The sequence below is a fragment of the Rhea pennata genome, chromosome 1, assembly GCF_028389875.1.
Source record: "Rhea pennata isolate bPtePen1 chromosome 1, bPtePen1.pri, whole genome shotgun sequence".
In the NCBI taxonomy this organism is placed as follows: Eukaryota; Metazoa; Chordata; class Aves; order Rheiformes; family Rheidae; genus Rhea; species Rhea pennata.
The window spans coordinates 150,855,662-150,865,470 of record NC_084663.1 but is presented as its reverse complement, the minus strand read 5'-3'; positions in this window follow the sequence as shown (position 1 = coordinate 150,865,470).

Here is a 9,809-nt window from a genome sequence, read left to right as displayed (position 1 = left end):
ACATGACAGTTTTATAAATACTATATTATAGGAAATTCTTCTTCATGTCTAATTGTTAACTCCACATTGCATTCACAAGAAGGTTATGTAAAACCAGCCAGACATTACTCATAACAAATGAAAGCCAAAGAACAGCTAGCTTTTGAATTAATATTGCTAATAGTATTGTATTGAGGAAATGACTGTCAAAACAGAGCAGGGATATATTTATTATTTCTATTATTATTTCTATTACAATAATATGTAGACATTCCAGACAAATTTAGGACTCTTAGGCACAGTGCAGACGTGTTGAAAAAAATGTTGACTTAAAGAGCTAAATCAAAGCCAGATAGACGAGATGAAGAAAAGCAGAAGAGAGTTACTTCTTTTTAGTTATGCAGCCAGTGAGCAACAGGCGCACAGGTAGGATGCTGCTGCCTTCCATTCCCCTGCACCTTCACTGCTGCTGGTCTCGTGGTTTGCTGCATGTGGCTGCTGCCTGCTCCATGCCCCGTGGCCTGCTCTAATGCAGCTTCTAGTGCAGTACCAAAGGTACCGGCTAGGCAAGTCCTATTTTTCTACTCTTTTTCAGAGACCCTCTGTTCTAACTACATGTTTATGTTACGTTGCAGCTGCGTTTAGAAAAGAGGTTTCTTGACATCTTAGTGACTGTCAATTACATGGATTCCACAGGCTATCCAGAAGTAGATCATCTATCCATACAAAATAATTTTATATAGGCCACTTCTGGCTACTGTTTAGGTGAGATGGACTGCAGGACAAGCATATCTAATGTATCCATTCCTATCTTCATTTGTTTTGGAAGTGCCTTAGGAATGAAGGTTAGCTCATTATTAGTGGTATCATTATTCCTACCTTGCTCAAGGTTTCCAGATACACACTGCATGCTTAATAAGGTACAACAGCTTGTGTGTGTGCGTGTGTGTGTGTTGCTAAATAAAAATTGTTTGCTCTTAGTACAGGTGTTTGTTATCCTACAATGTTCTGCCTGACTAAAAGCCATCCCAGTCTATTTCAAATGGGTTGATAAATTAGATGCTCCGAATGGATAACATTTAGCACAACAGCTCATTGTATGATTAAGAAGAATCTATTATTAATGCGACTTATTTTTGAACGCTCCATTACAGTTTGCACCTCTGTAATTGCATACGCACTGTTTGTTGTCAGGAGGACTCTGGCACACACTGACAGCAGAGACAGGACCATTAGCCTTCGTTATGAAACTGAGTAATGGAAATACTCAGCATTGTCTTGGTATTGCCATTCAGTGTCGTATTGCCAGATGCCTATTTCTGTTGGCATTTCTGCTCGTATCTGCATCTATCATAATTGGCATGAAACGTCTGCATTTTTGGTGTGATCATTTTTAAGTGATAGTGTTGAGAAATAAATCTGTTTACTGACAGTTTCTCTATATTCATTAAAAACCCCTTTAGGCTGTTGGAGAGCCACATAAATTTATAGGAGATAACATGCTGAGGGGGAAATGGGTGAGAAATGCAACTTGAAATTCTTTAGGTTAGGTATAAGGGAATGACATCATCAAAGCCTGAAATAAAACACTTCTTCTTGAATGTATGAGTTACAAGACTTAACCTGTTTTTTGTTTGTTCCTTGCCAATGATGAATGCATCTTTCTTATACTGTATTTGAACAGAAACTGCTTATGAATAAAAATTAGCTACAAAAAAACAGTGCCAAGTATCCCAAGTCCAAATACAAACATTTATGTAGAGTAGGCTATGCACAGAGTATAGTCAGTTTACTGGGCATGGGAGTGAACTGATTTTACAGCCCAGATTTTCTTACATTTGTATATTTATTGTGAAGTAGCTTAGATAGATTTAATATTCAAGGAACTGAAGCTCAACACTATCTGAAAATATTTGCATTGAAAACGTGGGAAGTCTTGATCAGGAGTGAAGGTTTCATTATTTCTTTTTAGTGAGGAAATAAGCTACTTGTAATAGCCTATCTTATTTATTTTCTTATTCAGATAGTACGTTACGCCACTGGAAAGACATTTCTATTGTTATGAGCTCTTCTGATCAAGTGAAATCCTTGAGGATACTTCACCAGGAGTAGAAAAACAGCCTTCAGACTGATAGGAAATACAAAGTTGTTTATCAAAACTAAAATTGGTAACTGTTCTTGCTCCTCAACGTGGAGTCGTTACATAGATAGCTGCTGTAGTGAATGCATAAACAAGTATCAGCCACTGTGCAAATATACAAATTTAAGCAGAGGAGGAATTCCAATTAGCCTACAGCAGTATAACCACTACAGCATGACTGGCTGATTAGAGTTTTAACTTATTATATCCAAATCTTTCTTTCTTTTTCTCCTGAGATATGAATTTCTACAACTTCTTCCTCCATATGTGCAGCTGATCCTGCTTGAGTGTTTCACATGTGTCGTGCCAAGAAGGGTGTCCCTGATCTCATGTGCTACAGTCCAGCGGTGGTATAAGGCAGCACTCTAGTCGTTTGTGTTGGCAGTGGTCTTGACAAAGTTTGGAGTAGAATATTCAGCCAGCTGAACTAGGATTCATAATTAGTTTTGGTTTCCATTAGTATGTAGAAATGAGCCAGAACCTAGTGTTCTGTGCAGCTTTATACAGATTGAATAATTCATTTTAATGGCCTATCTTAAAACTTAAGATAAAGCAGTGATCCTATTTAAGCTGGCTATCTGGCATCTTGTAGTGAAATTTATCACTGATCTGCAGCTGGTATATTTGTTTTGGAAGTATACTTAAACTGTATATTTAACAATGACCTGCAGAATGGATAACTGATATAAAAAGATTTCACTTCTTCCAATATTAGTTTCCTGGTGTGCAGGATACAGGAATGAAGCAGAAGAACTTATTAGTTTGTTGTCTGCTAGAACATACAATATTTTCTAACAGTCACACAGACTAATAACATTTACCTGGCTCGCTAGTATACTAACCCTGGTCAGTTATATTACTTTTAGTATTCAGTTTATATCTCTGCTGTATTTCTGTCACCTCAGCTTTATGTGTAAAAATACAAATTGTAGAAGCTAAAAATCTTTTTTATTGCTAGCTAATTACATGCCGAGTAACTGGGCTTGCACTACATGTTATGACAATAGCAGTTGATCAGTACTGGGAAAACCTCTCTGTGGAGGAAGGCAAATTAAGAAATAGTAGATTTTAAAGGTGTTGGTTTATAGAAAGAAAAAAAATCCAACCTTTAAAATTAACTAAAGGAATTGCTTATGGAACTGCTCAATATTGCACATATTGCTAGGCTCAGCGGAACCTCAGTTTTTGTGATTCTGTGAGATGATATGATCTTTTATAGATAGCTCTCTCCCACGACAGACTGTTGGTGTGGAGGCCATATGCCTGCTGGGGTGGTGAGGACAGGCTTAATCACTATGCTTGACCATAGGTGAGAACAGCACAGGCACCAGACTACCAAAGGAGAGAGAAACAGAGGTAGGAAGTAAAGCTGGCCAGGCAGCAGGAGCATTTTGATACTTTCAGCTTGGCCCATGCTCCTGTCCAGCCTCAGATGACGACACAGCCTTTTGCGGTCATGGCTCTGCAGCAGTTATTGGCAGCGCCAACATAAAGCAGACACCTTTATCATTAAAACATCATCAATCAAAGATAATCTTTGTCTTACCTAATCATGCTGAAATTGTAGGTTGCTGCCCCACTCCTTGAACGACATGTCCTCAATGAGTCGTCGTTGCTGGGAGCATCTTTCCCATCTGGTCCTCTTGAAAATCATGTCTGAGACTTTGATGGATGTAAACTGCTGAGTAACACAAAGTGCAGAGCAGCACTCATCTCTGTTACTATTGCACAGATAATAATTACATTTCATTAGTAAATTGGCAGGAAATATTCAATTCCTTTTGCTTGCAGTGAAATTTATTAGCAATTTGGCAAAGTATGCCTCATCCATTTCCAAATAAATACAGGAATCTTAGCGCTTGGATCACAACTGCAGAAAATTCTTGGCAAAATTAACAAATAACTAAGGACTGAATTCCTACAGCAATTTTACATCAAATGATGACTACTAACAAGAGCTGTTATTCACACTTACTTCAGGTGTGCTTAGAATCCCAAAATGATGCATATGGGAATCAGGAGCAAAAAATATATACAAATCCAGAAGCCAAACATTGTTGCTGTTTCACTCACAAAAGTCTGTTTTAGAACTACGTTTGCCTTTTGTCTATAATATTACAACTGGAAGAATATTTCAGAAATTCAATCATGTGATGAGAAATCTGCCTCTTTGTATCCTGAATATATTCTTAGCTATTGAACACCCATTTATTTTTGAATTAAAATATTTTAAACTTAAATGTATCTTCTCCCTGTTGTTTATCTAAATATTCAGCTTTCAACACAAGGTTATTTTCCATCATCAGCTCCTTTATAATGCTGTATTTTTACACCAAAGTGAAATATCACCCCTTCTTGTCTGTATATTGTTTGATGAAAAAGCCTACTATGCACAGCACCTGAAACTATCTATTTTCTGCCAATATAATAACCTGTTTTCACAAATCTCTACCAGAGTTCAAATTTTTACATAATCATACAATTTGCAGTAGCTTCTTTCATTAATATTAAAATTGTTCCTGTCCACATTCAAGTTAAATCAGCTTGAATACTGCCTAACCTCAGCAAGAGCCCTTTTCAAATCCTTTTCTATCCTGAGAGCTATTCTCTCATGCATCCCCCAGCTCTGTAAGAGAGGATTTCACATTTTGTTTCGGTAGTCCTAGTTCTTCCACATCATTAACCAGGTTTCCTGCATTAGTACTCAAAAAACTTCATTGCTTCTTTCTGACCTCACTCAGTTTTCTAAAACAATTAAATATACTCTACCTGATCAATTCTCTCATCAACGAAAGTACTTTTTTTGCCTCTGCTGCCCATCACCTTGTTGTCTAGTATAGCCTTATTGCTGACTATAGCCTCATTTACATTATTTTTCACCTGTTATTAACAACCAACCATGGAGATAGCATAAATTCTTCTGAGTCAAAACACCTCCCTTGCAACGTAGGCTGAAATTTGGTTTTGCCTGTCTTAGTTTCAGTTCCAGAAGGTCAGTGCTCCAGACAGAAGTGGATCCTCTTCTGAGAACTGTGCTTTTTCTATGAATGCTTCCTAAAGGTTAAACAGCCTAACATCCTCTTCTAAGACTATCCTCAGCCATCTGGTTGATATGATCCTATTCATTGCTTCAGCCTCCTTCTCCAGGAGCAGGAGGAATGAGTGGGCTACATTTCACCTACCATTCAGCATCTGCATAGGCATTTCTAGGGTGTGACTCATCTTATGGTAATATAAATCTGTGCACTAGGACGAGACTAGTCATGTTTTACAAATGCCAGTTTCTCTCCTTTGACCTCAGAGGAAGCCTAAAAGGTCTGGCTGGGAAGCGGAGACCTGCATGGTTTCCCTCCAAGGTTGTAATTGTATCAGTAAATTGAATATACTCAGGCACTTTCCTGGGCATGAGCCTATTTAGCATGAGTCTAAGCTAACAGTGTCTTTCATCCTTGAAAACTGAAGGCTGCTTGCAAAGTTCCCATTGGGAAAGGCCTTCTAGAGCCACTGGAGCAGTCTAGCCCCTGAGTCTTGCCTGGGGGGTTTGTTCAGGAGAAGGATGCTTGGCTTGAGCCACAAGCAGACTTGAGATCACCTTAATGATCTGGGAACAATTGCAGGCATTGTTTCATGCATTAATATTGCCTTCTATAAAGGTCTCCCCAGCCTGGTGTAATTGTTCTTGAACCTCTCTGGGGGAGTCTGGTAGTGTCACAGGCAGGAAGATTTCATGGCATTTTGCTGTGCGTAGGTTTGCTCTTTTTAAGTGGAAGGCTACTCAGCATTTGTCATCTTTTCAGTCCCTTCTGTAGGTTAGTATTAGATTTTAACTGTGCTTGGCAAATAAATATAATTTATAGAGAAGGAGTTTTCATACCTTTCATGTAATTGCTTGGTCCTCACCCCCATCAGTCCTTGTATGGGCCTGGTGGGAAGCAATTAGCTCAATATTCCTGGATAAAAAATGCTTACATTAAAGAATTTGACATCTTTCTCTGCCCATTTGCTTTAATGCTGTCTGTTTTTATGCTTACTGTTACTTTTTGCCATATTTGGCATATTTTGACGGCAAAAATGGATTATTTTTTCCCTGAAATTATTTTTTTTCAAGAAATAACCTGTTAGTATTAAAAAAGGTTTCAAGTGATTCCAAAATAGAGTTTCCTATGTTTTAGGGGGGTTAACAGTGCTGTGATTTTCACCACAGTTAGTCTGCATGTGAAATTTTGCCTATGATATCATGTAGCAGAAAAATTCATTAATATTTCCAAAGCAATGATCTGTGCATACTTAGATTGTATTTTTTCTTACCTTTTTGACTATATAGGGTGATGGGATTGCTTCCATTCTGAGATATGAATTACAAGAATTCAAGCTCTTGTTGTCTTAAAATACGCTTCTGTATTAAAAGGTGCAAGTGGAAATCAGATTCCAGAACTGTCATGGGAGATCAGAGCCCTACAATTTCAAGGAAGTGTGATGTTGTTTGTCCTAGTCTGTGTTTCCCTCCACAAGCGAGCATTTCAGTGCCCGGGAAAATCAGGACAGTGCCTTACATTCCCCATCCATAATTGGACAGTAGTGCCCACACATTTTTGTAGAGAAGTTTTGGGATAAATATGTTTGACAAGTATCATTATAGTAGCCAACCATTTAGGTCTTCCCTTTGACTTCAATGGACATTAGATCGAGAGGATAAATGCAGAGCTTCAGTTTTAAGTCAGTTTAAAATTTGATTTCTAAATAATCATATTTAGTACGTACTCAACACAGAGGATGACTTTGTGTTGCAGTACAAATGGCTCTTCCACCATAGGACAAATTGTCAAACCCTTGCTCCAATCAGCTCTCATGAAAGGTGAAGTGCAACTGCAATTTCTAAGCAACTGAATTCCTACTCCTTTCACGTATTTTGTGCTCCTACCAACTCCAGAGTCCAAACCACAGTCCCTGCTTAGGCACAGTCCTCATATGCCCTAATACAACTTCTGCAACATGAAAGTCTCCAGCAAAGGGTCCATGGGATGCAGCCCCTTATGCCCCACTAACTCCATCTCCATTTGTAGCCCTGCTTCCTACTTAATTGGCAGGTGAGAGTAAGCCAGATTTCTAGCTAGCAAGTGCAGTGGAGGCAGTAAATGCCCTATTCCTTGGGAGCTGTGGGAGCAGAAGCAAGTGCAGCCCCCCGACCTCCAAAGGGGCAGAGCGAAATGTTTTTCACGGTAGCTACCCAAGGTTGCTATGACGGTGCTCACGCACACATTTGTGGGGGCCAATTTTCCCTTTGCTTTTCCTCATGGCTATGAAGTCAAGGAAGAAATCATGAAAACCCAAGCTTCATTTCTGATGCAATGGCCTGGTTTCAGGGCAGGGCCTTGAAGCAGGCTGCTGCTGGGGGCCACCCTGGAGCAGACCCACTCCAACTCGGCCAGGCGCCGATTCACTTCTGCCAGGATACGGCCTCGATGCAAAACTGCAGGTGATGCTGAGTGATAACAAAATAAATGCCTTTATTTTTAATAGATGAACAGAACAAACCCCAAACTAGACAATATTTTCCTGAATTGCATGGGCACTGTTGAATACAATACAAATGCAGTTAAAACATATATATCCATATATATTTATATATTTTTCCTATCTGCTTTGTTAGGTATAGGCTTAATATAACATTTCTGACACAGACAAAAATATACATTTTTTTAAACAACAGCCACAAATACTGCCCTGATAAACAGCAGTCTTACAATAACTTACTGTCTAACTGCACATTTTACTTGATCAAATACGCTTGAAGGGCAAAAGGAAAAATGAGTAACAGTTTTTTTCCTATGATATTTGTATTTAAAATCCTAAGTTATTGTACTATATGAAAATAAAAGACTAAATCTGACTTTTACTTTATTTGATCGACTTAACATTTACATTCAGTTCAGGTTCACAAAAGAGTATTTTATTTATAATACATATACCATCCCACATGGACAAATATAGATGAAATTGCAACCGCTCTTGACATCTCAGCTATGTATTAACCTCAATTTTATGAACACGTCTCATGCAAAGGAGGTAAAAAAAAATCCCCTGTCAAATAAATGTTATCCACAGAAATGTTAAAAATATGAAATTAAAATACATCATCATGATACGAATATTTTATCCACAAGTGGTGGGCTCAGAAACAATAACCTCAGTGTCTGAAAATGAACTTTTTGCTTCACTGATTGTAGAAACAATTTAGTTCACAGTAACACTGTCTACAAATTGCAAAACTAGGGAAGGAACACTGGATGATTCGTATCAAAATAAAGTCTACTTGAAGACTCACATCCTGTTGCCATTTTCCATTTTACAGTAACTTGGTTGCATTTTGTTTTCTTCTCTCTTCTATTGCTATCAATCTTACTATGTGGCCTTTGGTTATATTAACAGCTTTATATAAATCTAATGCTTGGTTAGCTAACAAAGGCAAAAAAAAATATATAACTAGGCTTTGCATGGGACTATTTACTTTTGCTTTTGGGCTTTTTCAATCCAGAAAGCAGCCCACCACTGCAATCGTTGTCGGACATGTGCAAACACACACATTAAGACTTGGTATATAGAAATCAGAGTTAACGTCACACTATATACAGTCTTCAGTGTCTGCTTTTCTCTACTGTAGGATAAAGCTTCCATGGTTTACTATTTACAGACATCCAGTAACCATGGGACCAACGTTTGCAGTCTTCCTCAAGAGGATTGGAAAACTTCACTGGAACCTTTTTCCACTACAAAATGCATAGCTCCATCAAAACAGAAAAGCTTTGTAAAATCACAGTGGTCTCACAAAAAATATTAGACAGAAACAGTAGGAGATATTCTGATAATGTTGAAAGCACCTCGTTTGAAACTTCTGGATGAAAACATTGTATTTTTTCATTTAACTATACATTCTGAGCATTTCAGAACTTCTATGTTTTTATGGCAATGAGTGAATACAACAGAAATGGAATGATTTTCTTTTCTAAATAAAATATCTTAAATGATTCCAGCTGAGCCCCTCTCCCCCCTTCTCTCTCCTCCCACTAATCTTCTGTGAATTTTGTAATACCAAACTTTGTTTTTCTCCAGAGAAGAGATAAATTCATTGAAAAAGAAATCTTTTTCTCTCTTCTGCATGCTTGTAGTGCAGCCTCACAGTAACATATCCCTGTGTATGGCAGGTATGTAGAAATACTGCTATATTTAAAGCTACTTGGCCACTTAGAATCTTCTCATGGAGAAATTATAGCACTTTCTAGCTAGACAAAACCGAAAGAAAAATAGTTTTTTAAGAAGATCTCCAGGTGGCTGTAAAATGGGACTTTTTAACTTAATTTGATACTGTAATGGCAGCTATCAGCTATGCAAGTTAGAAAAAAATGTGGCTTGATATCGTCTCTTAAAAAGGGATTCAGGCTAGTGAAGCTTGGCCAGGAATTCATAACAATTCAGCATTGGCTGAATTCCCTTTCTTTTTTCTTCCATATGACACCTTTCTCCTTCTCTTTTCAATGGTTCAGTGAGGAATAAATACTTCTGGGCTCACGTCTGTTTCGGGAGCTCCTCAGGGCTCTGAATCTCACTGGCCACCCATTCACTTGCCCCACAGGAATTGCCATTTCTATGCTATATTGAGTCTTCTGTAGATCCTAATTTTGATTCCCTCCAT